General features: G+C 37.1%; 1 long non-coding RNA gene across 1 annotated transcript in view; it reads left to right on the forward strand.

Moving 5' to 3' along the window:
• The first annotated feature begins 902 nt into the window (after positions 1 to 902).
• LOC142836205 (uncharacterized) overlaps positions 903 to 27,410 on the forward strand; it is a 111,005-nt gene continuing 84,497 nt past the window's right edge. The window contains exon 1 of the long non-coding RNA XR_012908007.1: positions 903 to 929. This is a non-coding gene — a long non-coding RNA (uncharacterized LOC142836205). The remainder of the gene's footprint in view (positions 930 to 27,410) is intronic.

Here is a 27,410-nt window from a genome sequence, read left to right on the forward strand (position 1 = left end):
CTATTCTAAACTGATCCACCTACATCTGCCGCCACAGCCAGCAACCCGATGCAGGGTGAATGGTACACAGCAGCCCCCCAAATGTCACGGTCTAGCCAATGTTCACCAATTAAAACTAATAAACATGCCTCCCCTCACCGTGGATGTGTCTCCAGTCCTACAGGCGGCAGGGCAGGCTACAGCAGGGCATAATAACAGCAGTAGTTGCAGGAGCAGCCAGAGCCCTGGGCAGCAGGTGCACTTGGCTGGAGACAGAGAAGGGCACAGTGTGGCGCTGGCATTGCCTGCTCACAAATGCAGGCAGAACTGTGTTGTTTACAAATTGATAGCAGAGGGGATTTGGTAAGGGAGTCTTGCACACTGCATTCAGTGTTCTGCACAGCCCAAGTAGTGTCTGCACTGTCTGATGGGGTTCCAGTCACCCTAGAAAAGGAATTTCTTTTATTATCACCGCAGTGTATCTTAGCAGTTTGCACAGGCCCAGGTCTATAAGGTACATAAATCTCCCTGGTGAGAACACCAAGCTTTGATGTTGAGGGCAGAAGACTCTCTGTCTGAATCAATCTCTTCTAGGTCTTACGAGTTTTCAAGATACAAAGAAACTCACTGGGGACGTAGCCTGAGAACAGGAATCAAGAAATGATACAGAACCAAAATGGGATTTTAAAGGAGAGGAATTGAGCCTCCAAGAAGGAAGGAGATGCCTGAAAGACAATTAGCAGTGAATACTTGAGGCTTTAGTGTCACCAAAGCAGGCTTGTGAGCTCACTAAACGAAGTGGGCAATCTCGAGCATTTGCTTGCCTGCTGAGTGCAGTCTGGGGCATGGGCCCATCAGCCTTTATGTTTGCTGTCTGTGTTCGAATGGAAGAAGCAAGGCTGAGGGTGTGGCCAGGAGATGACCTCACATCCACCAGTGAGACATCAGGGGTGAGTTTTCTGCTACAGTGCTGTGTCTAATAGAGGGAGGACGGATGTGGCCTTTGTCCATCTGGCTGGCAGTGCAGCAACCTGTGTCTGTCTTTGTTTTCACCTCTTCTCACTGTGATCGTCCTGTCTGGCTGTGTCGTTGCTGTCAATTTAAGACCATGATTCTCCTGGCAAGTGCTGTTATGATAGAAGACACCTGAAGGCGTCGTTTTCCTGGGCTTAATTAACCTTGAGACCAGGATCACAGCCCCTTAATTATGTTTGTGCATAACCCTGCAAGCACACAGCGATAAGGGGCCACTAACACGGCTGTCATCGCCTTGTCCCACCTGTCGGACCCATAATCTGGGGTATTGTTAGGCAATGATTTTCATCCTGGACATGGGTGGCTCTGCATTCTGAGTTCACATGGCAAAGTTCTGAGCTTTGGGAGGGCTCTTCTTATGCAAACACATAGAGCTGAATTTCTTTTAACTTAAAAACAAAAGAAGCAAGCAAACAAAAAAATCAAAGCAAACCAACTTCCTTTCCCTCCCCTACTATGGTTTCTTGACCCAGAACTAAGAAAGCGAACACAATGATGGTCACGACTGTGATCGTGGGAACCAGCAGAATATATTTCTTCTGCTACTGTTTCCATAGCATATAAATTGAATCTCATCTCAAACTGAGTCTGTTCTCTCTTTCTTTTTTTAATATAAAGCGAACTGAGCTGAAGGTATTTCACAGATTAATTAAGGTCCTAGAAAACTTTTGACTGTCGTATGCTGGGTCTGATCAGACAAGGCTGAAGTGGTTTGAGGCAGAGGATTGGAGTGGTAAAGGTTTGTGCTCAGTTAGGAATAGTGGTGAGGTGGAAGCAGTGGATGCGAAGTTGCAGATGGTGTGAAGAGCCAAAACTTCCAAAGATAAGTGGGAGACACAAGTCTAACAACACAGAGAAACAGATGCAGACAAAGGATTTGGAACCGGCAGTGTGAGAACTGTGAGGGATAAGTATCCATCCTCTCTGCAGTTGGATCCGATCTGTATAAGAGAAATTAGTCACGTGTAAACATGAAAAGTCAATGGAGGCTGATATTGTCAAGTGTATGGTCCCACTGTGCCCTTACCTATCATACTGAGAGAAGGTGCAGCATCTGTCCAATCTTCTAAGAATTCCAAAGGATGCTAGGACAAGTGGAAAAAAAGCCTGATATAGACTAATTTGAATGTATGTCCTGTTAGCCATCACCAGCAAATTTGTATTAATTTCATTTTGTGGACACCCAACTACAAACAATTTCCAACATTTTACAATCATCGACAATTTCTAACCAGTGACCCTATTGCCTTACGTTATGCTAGGTAATCTCAGAGTTTCTGCACCCAGAGTTTTGCTTCGAACCTAGAACCATAAGGGCAAGCCTATCACACCATCATGCATAACTGAAACGCAGGCTTAGCACCCATCATTTACTCAATAAGTACCTCATGAATAACAGGCCTGCCCTATACTGTAGAAGCGTGCGGTTCATTCATAGCAGGTAACAGAGCTTACACAATCTGAAGTTTTGTTCCGGAGATAGACATCTATCTGTCATGGGATGCAGGATTGTCAACAACTACAGGGGACAAATGCAGTCTGGAGTGCAAGAACACCTGAAGATGGGATTCTGAAGAAATCCAAGCACATGGAAGGCGAGTAGGAGATTAGGAAAGAGGATGGGAGGGAGGGATAAGTGACTTTCCTCCCATAGGAGAGATGAACACTTGTTTCTCAATTACTTTTCTACAGGGAAAAGCACCAATGTATTACCAAGGGCTAAATACCAACTCTGCTTCCTTCGACTTCTGAAATATACCCGCAGAATTGAGGACCACAGACAGCTTGCTGTCTGAAATACACTTAGGTTTAAGAGCTATTGCATTAATTCTGCTCCAAGTGATGTCTATAACGGAGGCAGAAAGCCTTTGGGGATACTGGTATGTTTTGCTTGTTTTTGACTTTGGTAAGATGGACTCAAGATGGAAGAATAGGAAAGTCATAGACTTCTGTATTCACTTTTAGAATAGGGGACCTTCTTGAATATCTTTGTTTCCTGCTGAAGTTAAGAAATTACACACGATATAGTTTAAATAATATTTGTCTTAAGTATGGCTGCTAACAAATTACATTTCCAAAGTTGGTGTTATCATGCCTCCTGCATGAACTGAATTGGCTCTCCTCAAAATTGTAGTTTTCACAATATGAATTATTACCATGCAACGGATTCTGCTAGCATGCGGTTTTGATTTAACCTTCAAATCTACCCCTCTCTGTGTTGTAAATGGATCATGTAGAGATAGTTATGCTGGTTAATTTAAAGAGTATAAGATGTTAAGCTGCCCATGGTTTATCTATTCCAAGAAAATTTAGAAGGAGGCTACAAATCACCATGGTGACATAGCACATCATGGTCCTTAGGGGATAAGATACTGCAAACCTTTTCTAATGATTTACAAATCTCCCAAATGAATTGTCATATTGACACTGCTCAGGCTAGAGTGGGGGAATAAGTGTTCTCCACTGTTCCACAGGCCGTAGCAGAGGGGGATGTCACGGTAGTACTATGCCCGGTAGCAAGCAGTGACTCTCGCCCTACTTACTCTACTGTCAGTTCTTCACTTGCTGGATATTTTTAAAAGTGAGATACTCCTTGTATTTCTCAAGAGCCCTACTGATTTACTGTTCGACAGAAATGAGACAGAGAATATTTCTGAATAATCCTGATTTGTCCCTTTATAACTCTAAGATACAATGCTCAGATTCTTAGGCACTCTCAGTGTATCGTTTGGAAGCAAGTATCTGAATCCTATGAGCATCCAGTTGCTGTAGCTCTCTTTCAGAGGCCACAGCGAGGGCTCCTGTCTCCAGAAAATGCAACACCGCTACTTCAACTTCTCTCACTCGAATAATCTCAAAACCTTGTCGTGACAGCAAGACTCTGAATGTTGTAGGCTGAAACCGTAGCCATCACAATGGGAAACTTTCAGCTTTTAAAAATTCAAGACCCACAAAGTCTACCGCTGATTTATTAGATCATAGTTAAGATCGAACTTCTTAAATTGATTTTTGTTAATTATTAAAATCAAATAATTCTGTACCAGATTCTGAAGGCTCCAATTATCAGTGAAGTTCTTTCTCTGGATAATGTTACAGACTTGTAAAGATGGTCCTGTATGTTTGTATTAAAGAGAAGAGGTGAATAAATGATTATCTCATGTTTCAACCCTGCAGCCCCCTGTGGCTCACAGATGCAGTCTCTCTTGTGGCTGATGTACAGCTATTTTGTGCCATCTCCTGGAATTATTCGTACCTTTTTAATAATGCAAGGTACTCTTGGGACCTAATTTCTCCCTTAAATAATTCATAATGCATGCTTTGTATTAAATGAACAATTTTAATGAGAAACCATATCTATTTGACTGGGGAATAACTGTTGATTCAATTTGAATGTTATTTTGAATGAAGTTGCCTTGGATTAACAAGGTTCTGCTATATTGTTTTCTTGTTTGTATCCCAACCTTATTTTTGGTAATAATTGTCTTACATCATTGCAAGTTGAGTAGGTGACAGGGAATGGGGAGAATAAACTCTAGATAAAGTAATGGAAAATGGACAGGGAAAACAAATTGTATACAAACACTAACTTGCTTGAGTACCTTTCAATTCTTGGCAAACTAGAGAGTTTATGAATAATAGTTGTATCAGGTTTGTTCTTCAGTATAGAAAAGAAATGAGATTCTTATGATACTGATCCATTATTTTGGCAATTACTTATCGGTCAAACTTTTACGTATATCTGTGATCATTGGAAAATGATACTAAGCAATATAAATACAAAATGTGATACAACAAAAATCATGTTTAATGCACTAGTAAATATAGAATAATTATAAAATCCCATTGTGCAGAGCTGTGCTGATGTGTGCCTTTCTCTTGAGACAATGCTTATGGCATAATCAATACCAAATATTTGTTGAATAGATAGTGGTTAAAATCACAGTATCAACAGAGGAGTCAATGATGATGAAGCTATAATTAATAAACCCTACCACACATAGAGGTATTATGAGAACATCAGGTCAAAAAAGTGCACATATGCTATTTTTTATATTTTGTTGCTTTATTAAGGCAAACATGCTGATATTATATATTATTTTATATCAGGTTATTTTTGTTAAGTATGTGATCATTATAAATACCTAAACTAACATTTTAATTGGCTCCTAGATTTATCTTCAAACCAAGCATGTTTAAGGTTTATTTATTTAGATATTTTCAAGAATGTACTTTAATACTATTAATTACTTGCACAGTGATTTATAATAAATCCAAAGAGCATTTTTATTCTCTGTAAAGTTTTTTTTTTTTGTTTTTTTTTTGTTTTTTTTTTTTTCCCTTTGGCCATGTTTTCTGATGTCTCACTCTCCAATCGTTCTCTGGCAACCAACATTATACTCTCAGCTACTATGAGTACAACTTTTTTTAGATTCTGCAAGCAAGGAAGATCACACTGTATTTGCTCTTCTTTGCCTGACATACTCATAAACACGAAATGCTTCACATTTTTCCATATTTGCAAATAAGAGGGTTTCACTATTTAAGGACACATAGTACTATATAATTTATATGTATCACTCCACACTTATAAATCTGTCAGTATTTATTTAGGATGATTTTTATATATTGTCTATTGTAATGAACATGAGAAAGCAAACATCTGTTTAGAAATTGATTGTGTCTCCTTTGAATATATACTCAGAGGTGGGATTGCTGTATCATATTGTAGCTTCTAATTTTTTAAAAGAAACCTCTGTACCCTGTCCCAATGGGCTGTATTAATTTAAATCCCCACTGACTGGTGAACAAAACTTCTCTTTTCTTCCCCATCTAGATGATACTGATCTTTTTTTCTAATAACCATTCTAATAGGTACAATATATATATCACCTCATGGTGTTTTTGATTTATATCTCCCTGATTATTAGCATGAATTAATTAACAAGTAACTTAAATACTTACCAAACATACCCAACAAGAATATTGGTATTGTTACAGTTTCGTAAGTGCAGAGACTGATGCCTAGGTAGCTACACTGAATTACTTAAGCTCACCAAAGAACATTTGAATGTGAACCCAGAATTCTCTGACTCTCGGAAGCAAACATACAACCATCTCCCCCTTAAAGGCTGGTCAACTTGATGGCTATGCCATGCCTTCCATACGTTATGTAAGGATAAAAGCTGGTGGGGCCCTTCCTGTAGACACTGTTCTTGTTTTGGTTGCTACAATTGCAAGCATTGTTTCTACTTCAGGAGGGAACACTGTTGAAACAATAGTTTTCTTTGTCTTGATCTTTGGGTTTAAAATGTGAGATGATGGAAACAATTAATATGTTGCTGGGAAATTCATTTAGATTCTTATCTCAATATTTACCACGGATTTTATTTTTGAAAGACCATAAAAATGGTTGTGAGGCTGGAGAGATGGTTTCTATAAAGGGTTGCGTAAAGTTTAATGTAAAGGACTCAGTTCATTTCCCACACAACTACGAGGAAGCCCACAGTCCTAGGCATCTCCAGTTTTGAGAGATCTGTCACCAACTCCTGGCCTTGGAAGGCTTAAGGCATGCATGTGGCATGCTCACATGTATGCATACAAGTACACATGCACATAAAAAGTAATATCTTAAAATATGATTAACAATAAGAAGTATTCACATATGAAATAAGGTAGAAGTGTGGAGAGATTTTGAAACATTTACAAAGTGTCTTATAGATTATCATCAGGGCTCATTTTATATGAAATTTTAAATTAAGGTATATTTGAAAAATTCATCATTTAAATATAGAAAGTAGAAATTAAATGTTTCTGTAGAATACTAAATATATCTTTAGAGATTCCCAAAATAAATCAAAATCTTGATTATTAGATTTTATTTGTGATATGGGTGTATGTTTTAGTCAATGTTCTATTGCTGTGGAGAGACAATGTGACCACAGCAACTCTTGTGAAAGAAAGCATTTAAATTGGGCTTGGTTATAGGTTCAGAGGTTTAGTCTATTAACATCTTGGTTGGTAGCATGGCAACAAACATGGCAACATGAAGGCAAGCATGGTGTTTACGAATTATCTGAGCGTTCTATATCTAGATTCACAGGCAGCAGGAAGAGAGAGAAACCCTGGGCCTGGCTTAGGCTTTTGAAATCTCAAAACACAGCCCCATGGTACACTTCCTCCAACAAGGCCACACCTTTTAATCCTTCTCAAGTAGTGGAACTCCCTGATGACTGAGCCTTCAACTATGTGAGCCTATGATGACCCCTTTATTCAAATCACTACTTCCATATAGTATTCAAATAAAGTATTCCATAAAGTATTCAAATACCTTGCATTATAGAGTCTTCTTTCAATTGATCTGACTATTTCTACTATAAAATAGATTACAGAACAAAATAAAAATATTGTGAGGCTATGGTTGAGCCTCAGAGTTCCTGTCCCAATGTCCTGGTACTCTTTTAATCAAAAGCAAAATGTAATATTTTTAGCACAAATAAAATTTTATTTATAGTTTATATTTGCACACATGTACATACTCATAAACCTGCATGCCATTTTCTGTGATTATTAATAGTCAAGAATACAAGCAATTGCTGGTATCATTTCCAGATTTTGATTGAAGTAGCAGTTTTGCAGTTTATTGTTTGTTCTTTTCTATTCTCAGGATACAACAAAAGGAAAAAGCATCTCCTGTATGTCATTTTTTCCTTTCAGAAGGATGCAGGAGAATAAAAATGGAAAAGAGTTTCCTGTAGTGTTTCTGACAGCAAATTTCTCAGAATGCAGAAATCCCTCTTTCCTCTGTGATACGTTGCTGCAGATATGCAGGAGTCCGTGGAATGGATGACCTTCCCTGTTTGCATGAGTGATAATTCGTGAATACATAGTTCTCCATTAAAACCAAACTGCAACTTCAACTGCATGTTTCCTTAGCTATGCCTTTTTTTCTTTCCTGACAAAATATGAGAAGAATCAAAGAAAGTTAGCCTCTAATATTCTAGAAATGAAATTAATGTTATTTGTCTGGCCAGGGGGAAGGACTGGGGTCTACGGGAGTGGGCTGGCCCTTCAGGATGGTAAGAGTTTCCCAAATTTACTTTTCAAACACATATTTCTACATCATATTCAAAACATTTTAGAAAAAAAAGTCTTTAATTATTTGCTAAAGCCCTTGCACATGTTCATTTAAGGATGTCGCCAAAGTAACAACCATTTGCTTCTGATGAAGTAGCTAAAGACAGAATTCTCAGAAACACTGAAGTAAACAGTCTGATGTAAACAGGAAACTGACTTTGTTCTTACAAATCTTTTGAAGCTCACATTGATGATTGTACTATTATTAGACTTGTAAAGCTAAAGCCCAAACATGATGAATTAATCAACAGGACCCCTTGACTAGGGTCAGAACTGAGTTCGAAATGGAGATGAAGAGAACAGAATGCTGAACCTTGTGCCACCTCTACAGATGCTATTTTATTGAGCATCCCAATACTCTTATCAGTCAATATGGTTTCTTAGGGAGAATCTAAGGTCTACAGAAGTGCAATCGTGCAGTCCCAAAGACATTAAATGATACTAAGGTCTATTCAGCTTCATAAAGAAGAGTATTTCATGCCATAAGGCTGCTTACCAGATCCGGCAGTTCTATACTTAATGTCCACACTTGAGAATAGAGTATGTTGTAAGAGCTATACAAAATCAAGTAAGATGTCTACTGTAGTTTGTAAATGTTTCTCAAAGTTTATGTACTGAAAACTTAATCCTCAAGACAGCAGTCCTAAGCGACAATTAGTAAGGATTACATCATGTTTTCTTCGTCTTCATAAAGGACTGATGTTATTATGGCCAGTGTCAGTTCTTATTTTAAAAAGTCAAACTCAGAAAGGGGCAGGCTTCCCATGGAGGCAAAGAGGAGGTGGGGGAAGGTATGAAGAAGAGGAGGTATGGAAAACTGTGTTTAGGATATAAAATAAAATTAATTTAATTATACAAAGGAAGCCAAGCTCAACCAGCCCTTTCTTTTGATAATATAATCAAATTTTACATCTTTTCTAACAATTCATAAATAAATATAAATCAATGTTTGGAAAAATACTATACCTTTATTCTGTATGACTACATAGAACAGAGTATCAAAAATAACTAATGCAATATTTGTATAATATGTGCATGGTTTATAAAGTATTGCCAATACATTTGTTCTAAAATAAAATGTACTATAAGCTTATGGTATTTGTCCTTTTATTTACATCTCTTTAGTATCTCCATTTTGTAAGTCCTTTTAATTCATTCACTTATCTAAAAGCCATAGACTATAACGGCAAACTGTGAGCAGTCATAGGTACTAATAATAATAGTGATACCAAGTAAACAAACCAAACTCCCTTCTTCTGTAGAGTTATACCCTAGAAAATGGAGGTGATAATAACCAAATGAAATAGATCATGTCAGACATAGATGCAATGACTAGAAAAAGTCAGTAATGGAGAGCCACTTAGAATGAGTTTGCAGCTCATGATTGGTCTTCCAGGAAGATGATTTTAAGTAGAACTACATGAATGGAAGAACATACATTGTGTGATTCTAGGAATGCTGGAAACTACTAGGGGAAAAGTGATTTGAAGTGTAAAGAGAAGACAGGGAGGAAAAGTCATTTTGCTCTGGCAAGGCACTAAATTGAACTGTAGACTAAGAAAGAGACCAGATGGGGAAAGGTTAAGACAATATGATAGCATTGTGGCTTTTAATGATAATGCTAGACATTGTGGGAAATTGGGGTGGTGGCAATAAATGACGAGGGCAGACTGTACCAATCCAGGCCAGAAATGGCAGTGGAGACAGAAGATATGAGCACTGTGAAAGAGTGAATTGGAATTTATTTGGAGGTACATTGGAAAGGATTTTAAGAAATTAATAGGTGATGAAGAATTAAGACTTTTCCCTTTCAACTTTTAACTTATTGTCTAGAAAAAAAATATAACACTTACTTTCTATCTTGATTATATAGTAAGATTATTTATCAGAAGAGAAATTTAAGATTCTTTGATCATTCACACCTTTTTCTAAAAAAAACACTTTGTTCCATGTATGGCAGATAATTGATGAGCAAACGATTTACTTTATCATGATTAATTATTTCAGATATTTTTGTCATACTATGGGTGCCTCATCTCTGGTTAGAAGGACTTTCTTTAACTTTCTAGATACAATGAGAGTCAAGGACATTAGATCATGAATTCGTAAGGACGCACAAAACACATGTACAAAGAGCTCTGAGAAGTAGAAAGTCATCCAGAACAAAGCCCTGTGCACGGCAGCTGCCACTCTCTGAAGGACAGCTCTCTTAGCCTGCTCTTCACATCGGCTATGGACAGTTCCTCAAGGCTATTTAATTGTAGCGTCAGTGTCCCCGTTACTTGACTGTCCTACTCAAAATTTCTCATGGACCCTTGACTCTTTGCCTTTTCAACTCGGCTTTACATTATGGATCTTTGTGAAAATCTGTCTAGCCTTTCAGATGAAATTGTCAGGATGGAGAAGACAGAGGTCAGCCAATGAGCTGATTCCACCATTAAAGAAGCTTAAGAAAAGCAAAACATACAACCAAGAAGAGGAAACTGATGCTCTTGCTCAAAAATTGTGTTTTTTTTTCTCTGTGTCTTAGGTGGACAAATTTGTTAGAATGCCCCAGCTGTTGCCATTCCTACTGCTAAGCTTGTGTTTCACGCACACATGTGAGCTGCCGTTCATCAGTACACAATGTGCTGAAGACTCTGATGGGGAACAGTCTTTTGTCACTACTTGTTACTGTATGAAAGGGTCCGCCTGAACACATCGTGGGCTCCTGGTTGTCTCTGAGGGCTTATCACAGCCACCTTTTGCCACTTGTAAGATATGGCCATTCTGTGTAAAGCTAACACGTAGGATCCACTGTACTGAACTAAGCAAGGTGGAAAGACAGATCTGTGCGTATTATGCACCAATGACGGATTGAAAAAAAAAAGGAGAACAATTTCTGAGAAAGGAGGTTAAGAAATGACGAACATGTGAGAAAATGTTGATGTATCCCTGAGTATTGGGATTGATATTGATGATAATCAAGATATAGGGCTTGAAAGTCAAATCAACATGATGAGATATGGCATTTTAAGTGAAAATGTAATGCTGTGGGACAATGGTCTGTATTCCATCATGGCCAGTAGCCAAGCAGGAAGTGTAGGTGGGACAACCAGACAGGAAGTAGAGGCAGGTCAGGGAGAACAGGAGAATTTTGTGAAGAAGGAAGCCCATTTCTCTGCAGTTCTGGCCCAGCCACAGGAGAAGCAGAATAAGGTACTGAGCCACATGGCTAACCTAGACAAGAATAATGGACTAATATAAGTTATAAGAGTTAATAAGAAGCCTGAGCTAATGGGCCAATCAGTTTATAGTTAATTAGACCTCTATGTGATTTCTTTGGGACTTGACAATTGCGGGAACCTGGCAGGACAGCAAACTCAGTCAACAATATTTGAATTTACTTACTTATTTTTTACTTACTTACTTGTTCACTGTATTTCCAGTTCTGTCACTAACTCTGTGACTACGGTAAATTCACATCAATTCTTAGCTTCAATTTTCAATAAAAATATTGAGTTAGTTATATTCACTGGAGTTGGGCTCTTTATGAGTGGATGATCTTGGAATTGTGTTTAGTTGTGGGTTTTTGTGTATGTGATGGTCTCCATTTGTTTTAAAGTTGAGCTTTTTCTAATGAGGTGAGGTGAGGTAGTTATACTTATCTTTAGGTATAATGATAATATTTAAAATATAATAGGGAATTATGTTGGCCTAGCAAGGTGATGATAGCAGATTCTTTTCTAAGGCTCATACCTTAGTAGTCCTAAGAAGCTGGCTAAGTTTCCCTTATGAGGTATGATTCTTTTCTTGTTGAGTGAGTCTTAAGTCCATTTAGACTGTAGTTGTTTGTCACTGATAGGTGACAACTTCTAGGTCTAAAACCCAAAGAACATTTCAGACAAGGGAGCAGAAAAATTCAGAATACCAGGAAGTCTGCTGTAAAAATACCTCCCCTAGAAATGGCTACATACATAAGACTAAAACAATAGCAATAGGCGTTTTAATAGAGGAGGGGGAAATTTTCATGGGGTCCAGCCCTAGATAAATAATAGTAGGCAACTATTGATCAAGAGTTAGCCACTTGCAGGGATGAAGCCATTTTGGGCTGCCCATGTTTGTACACATGATTGACCCACCAGAAGTCACATGTTTAAAGTGCCCACCTTGAACAGAAGATTGCTCAATGCTTTTTATTTGCATTTTCTTTAAAAATTTTAATCTAAATTATTTTATAAAATATATTATTATTATTATTACATTCTTTCTTTCAAATAGAAATAGTCATGCATATGAGAAAAGATGCTGTCCTTATTCCATTTGAGAGTTGAGGTGAAGTACACAATACTTCAGGCTAAATTACTGTGTTGTCCCTAGCACTGAGAGAATAAAAGTATTTCTAATAAAATCATAAGAAGGTTGCTATAATCTTCAATGCAGTTCAACTGCAGACAGAAGAATTTCATTAAGTATTAATTCTCAAAATGCCACATGAGAGGGGAGAGAAACTTTTATACTTAAGGACCATTAGTATTTTCTCCTTGTCATTGACGTTTTCTAGACAGCAACACCACTCTTAGATGAATGATTGGTCAGAGATTGGTATTTTTATTATTTTATGCTTTGAATCATTCTGACTTGTCACCTCATGTTCATTCTTGGTTCCCTCAGGAACAAGAGCTCATAATTCTTCCATTTCTCATGCACACTTTGTCTACAACTTGATTTATCATGGCCAGGACATGGAGATTGACATCTCCCCTAAATGGCCACATATGGTACAAGACAGGCATGATGGTTAATATGTATTGTCAGCTTTACCAAGCCTCAAATCACTTAGGAACTGGGCTTCCTGGCACACCTGAGAGGGATTTTCTTGATTAGGATGACCGAAGTGGAAGATAGCCCCAATGGAGAAAGTACCATTCCTTGGACTTGGGTACTGTTTTTTTTTTTTTTATTGATAAAAGAAGAATAAAGAAAAAAACCAAATTTCCACCTCCTCCCAGCCTCCCCTTTCCCTCCCCCTCCTCCCATTCTTCTCCCCCTCCTCCCACTCTTCTCCCCCTCCTCCCACCCCTGTTTTTAAAGGATAAAGCAAGCTGAAGTTAAACAATTTGCTTCGTGAATGAACACAGTGTGACCAACTGCCTCAAGTTTCTGCTTCCGGACTGCCCTGCCATGATAGCCTACACCTTTGTAATGTGAGCCAAATTACAGCATTCTTTCCTTAGGCTGCTCTTGCCTGATATCTTGTCACAGCAAAGGAAGAGTAATTAGAATAGCAGAATAGGACTATCTTTTATAATTTTGTTTATATCTTCGCATCCTTTTGTAGTTTATGCAACATTTGGTATATTATCTATTGTGTCAAAAATGATTACTGGGCCTGGAGTTATTTATATCTCGGTGACAGAGTGCCTACATATACTGCATGTGGCCCAACGTTCAATCCCCAGCAGTAAAAAAAAAGACTGGGTTAGATATAAAATATTGTAAGTTTTGTTTGTTAGAATATGACAATTAGTTGAATTGAAGAGGTAACTTAGTAGGCAATGTACTTGCTGCACAAACATGTGTACCTGAGTTGGGATTCCCTACTTCCACTAACAGCCCACAAAGCAGTGCATATATAGCCACAGTGCTGGGGGGAGGGGCAAACACAGATGGCTCCCTGGAGCCAAATAGGCCACCTAGCTTAAGCAAATTTTTGGGCATCAGGTTCCGTGATAGTGCCTGTCTCCAAATGGACTACTACTGATAAATGCACAGAATAGCAAACCCCATCTTTCCTATATACATACACAAATCAGCAAGTATACATGCATATCTATAAGACACCATAAACATCCATACACACAAACACATAAACAAATAGCACAGCTAATTTCATTTTATTGTGTGGCCATGGTTACTGTGTTACTCTACCAGTCAATGCAAAGGTGGCACAGTTTATTCATCTGGAGATCTTTCCACCGGTTTATTAAAAATAAATGAAATATGCACCCTTCACCTTTCCTCTCTAAATGTTTTATTTTGCTTTACAAAAATTATTCTTAAAAGAGAATCTGAAACAGACACTTGAAAATTTCATTATAGAGAAGTGTGGGGTTTTTTTATCAGGAAATATTGGAGGCAGTGGATGAGTAAATGAATTGAAATGCAAAACACATGGTATCACATTAATAGAGATCTGCTCATTATTGGCAGTAGACTCTGAAAAGTGAAATAGACTTTATAAATTACAAAGCAGTAAATTAGTTGTCTATTGATATATAATAAAACATCACTAATGCCTAATAACTATTAATAATCTATTATTTTCTCTCCGTGTCTCTAGGGATTGGGAATTCAAAAGCTGCTTGGTCAGGTGGTTTGGGATTAGGGTTTCATATCAGGCACCTTTTATGAGCAGGTTCAAGCACTTCTCATGGTGTGCCTCATGGAGTCAAAAGTTGACATAGCTAAAGGAGAGAGCCAATAGGCAGTTGTAACACCTTTCATGAAATGACCTTAAAGTCCTGTGATAATTACTGTCCCATACTTTGTGTTGAAAGGCATGAACTCCTGTACAGATTCAAGGGGAGGCTAAGAAGATTCCCGTCTCATTAGAAGAAAGATTCCAAAAGGGCATGGAAGTCCAGAAATATTGCTGTGACATTTTTGTAAAATGCTGTCTGCCAGGGGCAGGTGTCAGCCCTGCCACTTTAAAGATGAGCAGGCATATCTTTAGTGAGCTTCAAAGCCTCTGTCTCCAGAAACACTTGGTGTAAGGAGTAATACTAACCTCGGAGTGGCATGCTTCATCTCAATGAACAGTGCTGTGGCCTTGACTCTATGGATCACTGAAGTCGCATTCATAGTAAAATCATAATAAATAGCTCAGAAAGTCTTAATTTAACCTCACCAAATGACACATTTGGAATATCTACACAGCCTTGTTTCCTGGCTTGTTTCTGAGTCAGTGAGATTGCTTTGTCATCTTCTTGCTGTTAAGGCTGATGAAAACACAGCCGTACTGTTTTCCTAAAAAAAGTTTAGATGCTTGTTTTTCCCCCAAGTTTGTGTTTGGCATTATGTACAGTAAATCCATATAGAGCATTGGCTCTCAACTTTCTAAATGATGAGACCCTTTAACACAGTTCCTCATGTTGTGGTGAGCCCCCAACCATAAAATTATTTTTACTTCACTATTACAATTTCTCTTCTGTAAGGAATAGTAATGTATTTGTGGCTTCCAATGGTCTTCAGCAGCTCCCATGAAATGGTCGTTTGACTCCCATGGGTTTGTGACACACAGGTTGAAAACTGCTACTATAAAGAGACTATTTTAAATGTCTCCTTGGCTTACAACATGCTGCCAACTGTGCCTCAGGTAACTGAAGTTTACAATAGGCTGTAGAAATAAATGAGATTCTAATAAGGGATAAAGATAAGTTAATTTTAGGGGAAGCCAAATTCTCCCTTAAACTATTTTCATTTCTGAAGGAAATAGAAAAATATAATACTTTCTAAAAATGTATCCTTTAACAGTAAATTTTCTTGTGAAATATGTCAGATTATTTGGTTTTATTTTCAAAGCTTTTGTACCTTTCAAAACTAAACAAAATGCTTCAAAGACTGTGGACACTTTAAAGGATGACTTTAAATAGATAAGAATAATAAAAATCAAAAATTGAATAAGGTGAATAGATATTGAATCCAGATCATGTTCAAATGTTATTTTAATCTGCGGATTTCTGAGACACAAATCATCACACTGTAAGATACATATTTCTTGCTTATATCTTCTGTAAAGTTGAGCTTTTCTTCCAAAGTCAGTGGAATACTTTGATGTCAGTAAAGTGGTAGAGAGAAACATTCTGTTCCTCTTTTTAAAGAAGCTCCACCAGGCTTAGAATACACTTAAGAACTGTGGAGATGTCATATTAATTTATAGTTGTTGGTTTCTTATTCTGCGACAAAGAATAATGAAAGGTCCTGAAAAGCACAGGTTATTTGTTAAGTATTCATAGTGTGTGGAGTATTGAAATTGCCAGTGTTGAAGAAAAAGAATGATACTTAAGAAATAGCTAACATGATCTTTCTCAAAATGCCTACCACTGTTGAACTGAGACAACAGATTAGATGAAATTAGTTTTCCATCTCAGAAATCAAGGATATGTACAACTGCCCACATCATTGTTCTCCATCTCTACAGAGAAGTTGCCCAAGCTCCTGTCTAAAGCCAATTCTATCACCTTTGAGTGACACAGTCAAGATCTAGAACACAATTGAAGAAAATCTCTTAGAATATGTGTATCCATGGTGCTATATGAATTCACATTTTACAAACTGTGTTCACTTCAAATAGATATACACTGAGATGGTATTATGATGGTCTGTTCATTTTAAGGTGGTCAGTATTACTTTTAAGACTCATGTGACATTTCTATGGATTAATCTTTAGTTGGATATTTAATTTTGTTTTATTAGCAGTAATTCATCAGAAAGAAACTCATGCTTTGTTCTCATGTTACTTTTTACATGACTCTTTTAGGAGAAAGGATCATTTTACAAACTGCGTGTTTTAATAATTTGCTACTTTCCTTCAGTTTTGCAGGACTAGGTTGACTGGATGTGTCATGGTCTCCAGATATAGATTAGAGAACATATCTTGATAGTGGCATATATTTGTACATGCTTTCACTCACTATAGAGAGGATGTTGTACATAAGAGAAAACCAAGGGAACATCAGAAAGAAAGCAAAATTTCCTCAACTTAGAAATAAAAAGAGATGGCATTTATCTTGGACTGTAGGGAGAATGGTAAAGCATTAGTAGAAAGAATGGGTTGAAGGAGTATAGGAGACAAAGCAAAGTAGAAAGAAGAATTATGTATGAGAGGAAGACTTATCTCACATGTCTTTCTGTCTTCTTAAAATATAATCCCAAGTTACTCATGAGAACCTCTACTTCCTCGGATCTACTAGATGAAACTCAATTTGCTCTTGGGAGTTAGAAAATAAAGTAAGACCCAAACTATACTCAGTTAAACCCAGACTCAGGACCTTGCTTCTCTCCTGGGCAGAGTTTGGAATCAGTAGAAATGAACTTGTGATCTTGAGACTCATACTGAAAAGAAGGCCTGCCTGACTGGTGCTGGGAGCGCAGAGAAGCATGAGGGCTGAAGACATGAGCTCCTTGTCTCTGGAAATAGAAAGAGTGATGAAAATTTCACAAGAATCTTAGGTTTTTGTACCAAAGTGCATTACAGAATGGATTGTGGAAATAAAATAAAACTTTTAGCACATGCACACTTCTTATATCCATACCCTTTACATGCTCAGGGAGAAGATGGAGGTTTGTTTGTTTCATTTATGTTCTCTCATTGACATCCAGGATGGAGAGTTCCTGCTCAAAGACAGTAGGTAGTAATTTTCATACCTTATTATAATATGATGATATTCAGTTATACAAATATTCAATTCCCAAATAGGGATAGATTTGGGTAAGGATTTTGCTGATGAGTGTTTGGAATTTTAGTTTTTTTTTTTTAAAGAGGAGGAAGGATTTATTTGGTGTATAGACTTCAGATTATAGTTCATCATGCTAGGAAGATCAAGGCAGAAAATCAAAGTAGCTAATAACATCACAGCTCAGCAAGATTTCTTTATCTTCACACAATCCATGGTCCCAAACTAGGGAAGGATTATGTTGACTTTCTGGATGGGTCTCCCACATCAGCTAAGGCAGTCAAGACAGTTCTTCACAAGCAGGCTCACAGGCCAACACAATCTAGACAACCCTTCTCTGAGACTTCCTCCCCAGTTGAGTATAGGTTCTGCTAAATTGATAAGTCAAACTGATTATCATTAGGGAAATATCTTATAGTGTGAGTACCCCTAGTATACATAAATGCAAGTCTTATAAGATTTTAAAATAAGGTAAGATAAATGTTGTTATGTTCAGTGGGTATATAGTTTAAGTTTTGAACAAAATATAAATTGAAGAAATACCCCAAAAAAAGAAAAATTAAATGTTTAAAAGTAATAAATTTTGTAAAGAGAGAATAAAGTAATATAGAAAGAAAAAGACAAATACAACTTCTAATTCTTCGCCACTAACAGGTCTATTTAGATTGTTCACCTGGTCCTGGTCTAACTTTGGTATATGGTACTTATCTAAAAAAGTGTCCATTTCTTTAACATTTTCCAATTTTGTGGCATATAAGCTTTTGTAGTAATATCTAATGATTTTCTGAGTTTCCTCTGTGTCTGTGGTTATGTCTCCCTTTTCATTTCTGATCTTGTTAATTTGTGTATTCTCTCTCTGCCGTTTGACTAGATTGGATAGGGGTTTATCAATCTTGTTGATTTTCTCCGAGAACCAGCTTTTTGTTTCATTGATTCTTTGGATTGTTTTCTGTGTTTCTATTTTGCAATTCCATCACTAGCATAAAATACTTAAAGCATCCCTGACAATGGAATAATGGGCAGTTATGGACAGTAACCATAAGGCTGTCTACTCTTTATCAGGCAAATCTAAAGCAGTAACTATATGTTTGGATTATTTACTGACTTTTAATTAAATTCGCATAAGAATTCATGCACACCATAAAAACTACATGCTTCAAAATCCTCATCATGCAAAGGTTAGAACCAATAACTGTAGAAAGTTTTACATGATTGGAAGGACCAAGCTCAATATTGCTGGGCTGCTCTGATAAGACTCTCCACGGACTTGTGATCTTTTCAGAGTTTTCTTCCCTTCTGAGTGGGTAACACTGTTCTTTGGTTGAAGTAACACAGAAAGCAGAAAGACAGTGGCTATGGATGGAGATTATTTCTGAAACTGGTAGAATGTGTTACAAAAAAAAAATGGTATTTCAAATAGAAGTAGCTAGTGACATAAAGTTTAAATGTTGAAAATGGCCTGTCTTCTGAACTCTGATTTTTATTTGTGTTTCTTTCTTCTTTTTTTGTGTGAAGAGTACACAGGGCTGGAGTGAGTGCAGCAAACTCATTTCTTGTCATCATGTCAGAGAGGCTCCAGAGCACAGGGCCCTTTGCTTGCACCGAGCAATGCAAATGCCTCTCAGAGCTACAGCCCTCAGAGCAGGGTGTGATTACAGGTTCAACTGACTGTGAAAAGAGAATGCACAAAGGGTTAGGAGACAATGAAGAATCAGGGCTGTGAACCAAAGACATCCAGACACCAGTTTTTAGACTACCTATATTATCCTTTCAGAGAATACGTAGGTGGTATAATGAAAATTATAAATCAATTAAGTATACTTTTATAAAAGATTTATTGACACTGAAAAAAGTCATCATTCAATTTCATTACCTATTAGGAGGTCTTTATTAATCAAGGTATGATTTTGTAGCTACTGATATTTTTACATAAAAGTATTAAAATAAATAGAATGCATTTGTTCAGCATTCATGCTGCCATGCAAAGCAGTAATATATGTTTATTGTTTGTTCCATACAATTTTCTTACATGTCACAATAAAAAGGGCCCTTTTTAAAAAAATCTATAACTGACCCTTTATGATCACTCTACTGAAGTAGTTCTTTTCAAATCTTTTGTATGGCGCACATTATCTTTGGCTGTGTCTATTCAGAGGCGATGAAAGTACCTTTCACGTTTCCTTCGTTCTCTGTCTGTGAAAGCATTTCATTATTGAGAAGCACATTTGCATTCATTAGTAATTACAGGTCCAGAGAAGAGTCCAGTCAGTGCTGGCTTCTACATTCCAGATACTCTCCCATTTACATTTAAGCTGGAATTCTTCTTGGCTTTAAAATGTCTAATTATATCACTGCCTCTCTCGTACAGACCTTTTTGAATGGAAACTCTTGACTTTTTTTATATACAGCCTTCATAATTATCCCAGTTTTATAACTGCTGTCACGTCGTTTTTCCTCCTAGCCTCTTTCTTGCTGTAGTAACATCCCTAGTAACTTGAAGGAAGCAGCGAGGCAGCCATTCAAAGCCTGTGAGCATGGGGAACTTCATTGTCCCACTATTTTAGTTTCATTGAATTATGTTCTTATTGTGTTGGGAAGTGTTATTCAGGCTAAGAAATACAGTAATAATAAACTTTCTCCCTTTTCCAGTGCAAAACATCATTTAGATGTTTAATTGCCTGAAAAAGTCATCTGCTGCCTTATATTTATCTTTCCTAGGTACATAATCCTTTAATTATTAATCACTTTATAATTCTGGACTTAAATGTGGCTTTGTGTTTGACTACACCAAATGTTATGGAGTATCTATTTCAAGTAATTATGAATAAATTTCTGTTGATTCTTTAAATAATTTTTTATATATTTGTAGATTAATTAGTCATGAGGTTATTCTTTTAACATATTGCTGAATTTGTTTTTGAGATGATGTAATCTAAAATTATACAAATTCATAGAAAAACATAGGTTGCTTGCTCTATATTGAATACATTTTCACTGGGTATAGGGTCAAATTAAGAGTATTTTGTTTCCTCTTGGTCTGGGGAATAAATACAGAAATAGGAAAACAACTCAGCAAGCAGATGATCTAAACACTGCATTATTAGCAACAAAACTAAATGGTGGATTGGAGGACCTTAGCATGAGAACTTCTGAGCTCCTGTTCACACCAACCCTTTGGTTTCTGTGCCAGCCGCATGTGCTCCTTCTAAAGACTGTCTGAGAAAACAACAAAAACTCAGGTCAGAACGTTGTGTTCAGCCATCTAGAAAGGAACACAATTATTAGCTATTTTTAAAGAGCCTGAACAGATTAACATCTGAAGAGAAACGTTTACCAATATTTACTACGTTTAGCCTATGATACCCTCACACAATCTGCTCAGCAGGAAGAAGACACAGGATTGAAGCGAGTACTTGAAAAACACCGCATTCCAATGAAACTGAAGTGTTTTTAAGCAAAGCGTTTCCTGTCTAAGGTTTGAGTAAGGCCCTCCTTAAAGCTTGTGTTAGGACCTTAGTCTCCAGTGCCAAAGAGTTAGGAAATAAAATTCTTCATGCCTTTCATACTAGCTTGGGACTGCTGAGACATTCAGCTTTGTGAACTGAACAATGGCCAGGTTCTTAGCCTGCCCAGGGCATCAAGAACCACTGCTGACTCTGCAGCCCTGCCACGTAATGAATGCAAAGCCAGTAAATCCCCTAAATCGTTCTGTTGGTCTGTTCTTCCAGAGAATCTTCAGTGATATAGATGAATGAGTTAGATTTTTCTACTTTCTTCATCTCCTTGTCTTTCTTCTAAATGTCGTCTTTTTTCATTGAATTGTATAGTAAGAAGGACCTCACCTCACTATGTGATAGCACCCAGGCATTGGAATTCACAGGCTCCACAAATTTCAGTCAATGTGTTTCCAAACTCTACACGCTATTCTATCTATGATAACTTCCTTATTGAAGTGCAAAACAGATTAAGGTATTCCATTTAATACAACACTTTTATTTCAGTAGACTTAAATGAATCAAAGATGGACACTTGCTTTACAAACTAAATGTGAAGTACAAAATCTTTCAGATGTGTGGATGAGTCAATGGATTGTCTTTGGGAACTGGAATTCTCTTGAAATGTGCTTTGCTTTTCTATGGAATGTGGTGACTTTAACTTATGGTAAAACAATCACCTCCAACTCCAATATAATTATAATAAAGCCTTTCAGTTCCATGACCATCATGGTGAAGAGCATGGCAGCAGGCAGGCAGGCATGGAGCTGGAGCAATAGGTGAGAGCTTACTTCTGACCCACAGGCCAGAGACAGACATGAAGTGAAAGAAAGAGAGACAGTTACAGAGAATGACACAGTAAGATATATGGAAAGAGACAACAAGACAGAGACAGGAATAGACAGAAAAAGGAGGAAGTGATGGAGGGAAATAGTGAGGAAGAAAAGAGGAGAGGAGAGAAGAAGGGAGGGAGAGGAGGGGAAGGGAGGAGAGGAGAGGAGAAGAGAGGAGAGGAGAGGAGAGAAGAGAAGAGAAGAGAAGAGAAGAGAAGAGAAGAGAAGAGAAGAGAAGAGAAGAGAAGAGAAGAGAGAACACAAAATAACTAGGAATGTCCTGGACCTTTGAAATCTTAAAACCTACCTAGTGATATACTTCATTTTTAAGCCCACACTTCCAACGCTTCCCAAAGTGTTCCACTAACTGAGGGCCATGCATTCAAATGTATGGACCTATGGGGTCATTTTCACTTAAACTACCATATATATTTATATTCTGTATTAAATATAATTGCTACATCTATACATATACACTGCACACACATATAGGCTACAATAATAATCCCAAAGAGACCATCATTTTGAGAGAGAGTGTGCAGAAGCATGGGAGGTGTTGGATGGATGGGACAAGAGAGGTGATGCAGGGAGTACAAGTAAGGGGAGGAGTGACGTAGCCATGTTTTATTTAAAAAAATAACAAAAAAGAAATTTAAGAAATAAAAGTATGGTATTATTTTTTTTTATAATTTCCCCATACATGTGCATGTACTCAGATTAATCAGAGAAAAAACAATTTTGGAATATACACTGAACTCCTCTTTTTCAGATACCATAAAATAATTTCAACTGTTTTAATGAAATCTATAAATATAAATCTATAAATGTGTCCTGTGAGCCCGGTGTTAATCGTCTATGGAATAGCTCTCTTTGGGCTAAGAAGACATCCATGTTCTGTAGGTATTGACACAGAAGCTGTAAGCTTACATCTGGTTTTATGCCTGTGTAGCACAGATAATTTAGTTAAATTTTGAAAACACATCTTAATATGTAATTTTACACAGATTTCCCATTGACAGAATAATTGATTCATTGCAATTCCTGTTTAAAAATATATGCTAGCCGTGGCTTTCTGTAATGGTCTCTTTCTACAAAATGAACTATTTTTAGTTATCCATTGTGGAGTGGTCACTCGAAAATTATACATATACAGGCACCACAGAAAAGAATAAAAATATTTGATTGATAATGCTGATTTGTTTGCAGGTATTGGTAACAACAATGACTAAAGAAGTGGAGACCATAGATTTGTGGTTCAAACATGGGAGGTGTAGAAGGGAGGAGAAACCATGCAATTATATTTCAAATAAAATACTTTAAAAGGCTACATGCTAACACGTATCTACATAGATAACTTAGAATTGCTCTTAGGTGCCTTACTCTAGGTTCTAGGAATGTCTCTCACTGTGTTAATATGTCAGATCTTTAGATGAATTTAATATTCAATCTTAATCTGTTTTAAAGAAGATTAATAAATGAATAAAGTACTCTAGTATTCTTTTATCTAAACATCACACTGTGTTCTAGTCATAACGCATTGCTTCTTAGACAAATTGATTTTAATTTTCTTACCTTTGTATTTCATTTATTTATTGAGTACCTTTTTGATTCAATTAAACCTAATTCCCTTCCCTGCTGTTAGTTATCAAACCTTCCCAAAACAGCATCATTTGTCTAATAAACATGATTTTCTAAGAATATGATTAGGTAAGGCAACCTTTAATATATTTCTAAAGCCAGCTACCTGCTAAAGAAAATAATGAAATTTGAGCCAGTCATTGTGTCCATTTAGAGATACTGTCTAGAATTACTTTAGAAATTTGCTCTGACACTTAACTCTTAATTCATTGCCTTCTTTTTTTTTCCCTGCGAAAGAAAATAGATGGGCAGAGGCAGTTGTCTTCTGGACATTAGAAACAGCAAGTTTAAATTTACCCGGTGCTTGTTGAAGGTAGGGAATCAGAATCACCTGAATCAGGAATAAGGAAGAATGCCACGGCTGCATTGGCAAGTGTTTCTCCTAACAACCATGCTTGGCCCATCTGTGCCCCTTTCTCTGCCTCAAATTGACATTTTTTCATAGTACATAATAAAGCAAGGTATCTTGGTGGGAGAGGGATTCAAGATGGACGCTGGAGAAGCTTTGGTTTCAGCCCCAGGAGAAGGATGAATAGGATAGTGATTGCCTTCTCGGCTAATTTCGCCAAGCTGTTGCTCCTCCAGAGAGGAATGGGAGGTAATTTTCCCTTTTTCTGTTGTAAACGTCTCAGAGTAACTTACTTAAAACACTGACGTGCAATGCGCTGCCGTGCATCCGTGTATGAGTGCGTATGCTCCCCTTGTCTTTTCCTCCTGCAGTGTAAAAAGAGATTTTCCTGCAGTGTAAAAAGAGATGGTGTTTGTCAAAACAAACAGCATGGGACTGAAAACATTCCTCTATTCCAGATATTGTCTGAAGCTGGGTGTCTGTAACTGCTGTAGCATTTTGGCTGGCTGAATATCTCCCTAGAAACTATGCTTAGGAGGCATTAATGACTTCCATGTGGGCCTCATCATATGAACAAACCCCACAAAACACTTTAACATTTATAAACTAAAAATGAATATCCATGCAAACTAAAATTTTGTTAACTGTTAGCATCAATGTCCTCACTGGAGTTCAGCTTCAATTCCATAGCGCAGACTCTACCTATGGTGACCATACAATGTGTGAACTTATGCTGCGGAAGGGAGGTATGATGCTGTATTTATTATTATGACCATTATTATTAGTGGTAAATAGCTTGATAAAATATTTCTGAAAGCTTTAAGATTATTGAATGGGGGTAAGCTGGTGTTTCTATATGAAAGGCAGACAAAAAAGAGGGGTTATCCATTTCATGGCCAAATTTTCATTTTAGGTCACTATTAGGCCACTGGGCTTTGTGGTAATTTGTTCATCCTTGCTTCATTAAAATGTAATTACTTCTGATATCTCTGGCTTTATCCTTTTGGCTGGTTCTTCTATTAATTAAGCCCTGGGATCCTTTAGGACATGAATAAATCTCCACAGGACAATGTTAAGTTGAAGTCAAGAGGTTATAAAAGAAAATTAAGAGTAGACTGAGATATTTAAAATGGTTTAAAATATAGAAATGAGAAAAGGCATCTTTCTCTATTATTCTTTCAACACTATGCTCATAATTTCTAATTTAATTTGTCCATGAAGATGTATACAATCTCCAACAAGTGCTTTGTTTGTGCATGTGTAGATTTATACTTATCCATATGAACTTTATGCAGATTCTTTAACAGTGATATTAATTGGCTAATATATTCACTCGAAACAGGTATGTCACAATTATTTCTGAAAATTTCAGTAGTCAGAACAGAATGTATATGTAGCTCCCCTGCCAGGCTTATGAACTAAGTATTGGTGTTCTCCAGTAACAAATGCTGATTTAATTGGCAATGTGTAATGGAAGTTTTCTCATTGCCATTACGTTGGAGACATTTAATATTGGAATTAAAAGGCTGGTAGTAAAGAAACAAGAATCATTTAATCTATATTCATGTTTGTAATTTATTTAGTTTTATGAAATTACAAGCCTTGAAAAATTCTGAGTATTATGTTACATTCAACTCTTAATTTAGAAGAATGGAAAAATATCAACAATGAACACTGAATGGCTTACCTAAGCTATTAGGACCTGAAATGGCACAATTAATCAGAATAAAAACACTTTAAATTTATGCTAAAAGTTAACAATATATTTCAACTTTTGAGTAAATGATTCCATCCTGCCTTTTGGAAGGAAGAGATAATAAACAGCTAATTTACAAGAGTTTATGTAAGATTTTTCTATATAGGGGAATTCTTGACTCAAAATGTCTTCTGTAAATTATTAAATATTTATATTAAGAACATAAAAATCTTGTCCTTAGTGAATCAAGACTTAGATCCGAGCATGTTTTCTTAGGATGTCAGTCATAGTTCCATTGCTGTGACAAAATTTCTGTGAATATCATCTCTCATAGATTCAGAGGCTACTGTTTCTGGTCAGTTGGCTGGATTGCCTTTGGGTCTCTCTGGTAAGGTCAGACAGATCATTATGGTGGGAGACATAGGTAGAGAAAACCTGCTTACTTTATTTTTGAAGCAAAGAGGGGGAGAATGAATGGGGCTGCTGTCCTAATCCCGTATCTCCTGAGAGAGTACACTGCAAATACTCCAATTTCCTTCCATTTGGTCTTCTCTCCTAAAGTACAATGGTCGAGTTGGACATGACAGCGAGGAGGTTCTTGGTGATCTCAGTCTCAGTGTCTGTTTGAACCGAGCTCCAGAGGAGAAGCTACGCTGCTGCAGAGTCAGAGCAGCACAATTCTGGAGAAGCACGGAGAAAGCAGCGGCAAGCATGACACTGCAGTCCACCCAGGTGATGCTGGCAGGAAGCTGGAGCGACGGTGGCCAAGGGAGTCAGTCGATTTAGGTTTCTGCGAGAATGCTAAAGCAGGGTAATGAGAATGTTTTCTTCACGCTTCTTAGACATGGCTAGAGGATTAATCCCCTTACATCTTGCTATTTGTAAGGCCAAGATATAAATACAAAATTATAAAAGGCTGGACTTATATTTTACGTCGCTGTGTTATTCATAGGTAAGGGAAATCTGAGGTTCTTTCTCATACATGCTTAAGGCTTCTAACCTCTTATGTATGTCTGTAGATATAGTCTTGTTATTTTTGTTATTTATTTTATTAATAATTTTCTTTAACAATTTTGTACTTGTATATGATGAATTTTGGTCATGGTCCTCCATACATTTTTTATTCTCCCTCTGCTAATGGTCCTTTTCCTCAGATATATCTTCATAGTGTTGATGACTTTTCATTTTATTTTGATTCATGGTCCATTCTTCTGGCTCTTATATTCTTTCTGTAACTTCTTTTGCAATGTTGAAAAAGAATTAAGAACTGGATTTACTTATCTACTGTAAAACGATACTTATATGTTAAGGCTGATAATAGTAGAATATGTTCTTAAATATTTAGAAGGCATACATATATATAGCTGACTTAGCTAAGTAGATGTAGTAGATTTTCCCTAGTGCTTAAGAAAAAGGATTTAGAGCAATTTAATAGGGGTAGGCTTGGCTTCCCTCTTGTGGAACCTCTCAAATGAGGAAGGGCTGCTTACCCTATAACTGTTATGCCATTATTGCACCAACCAGGCCCAGAATCCCTTGCAGTTTCCTCCTTTACTTCAGTGGTTTCATATCTGGGTAAGACCACAGATGCCATTGCTTACTTCCCAGCTTACATTAACACTCTACAGCAGTGTGAATCACAGTCCAAAGGAAGGAAACTCCAGCTCAGTTTCAGCTTGATTTCTCTATATTTTGCATCTTAGGGATGGTGCCTTCAGAAATAGGGTCTTATCAGTTATTTTTGTGTGCAACCAATAGTAATCATGAAGATCCTGTACTGCTTTAGGGCCCTCTATGGTCTTCTCAACCAAGATC

Source organism: Microtus pennsylvanicus, chromosome 15 (assembly GCF_037038515.1).
Source record: "Microtus pennsylvanicus isolate mMicPen1 chromosome 15, mMicPen1.hap1, whole genome shotgun sequence".
Classification (NCBI taxonomy): Eukaryota; Metazoa; Chordata; class Mammalia; order Rodentia; family Cricetidae; genus Microtus; species Microtus pennsylvanicus.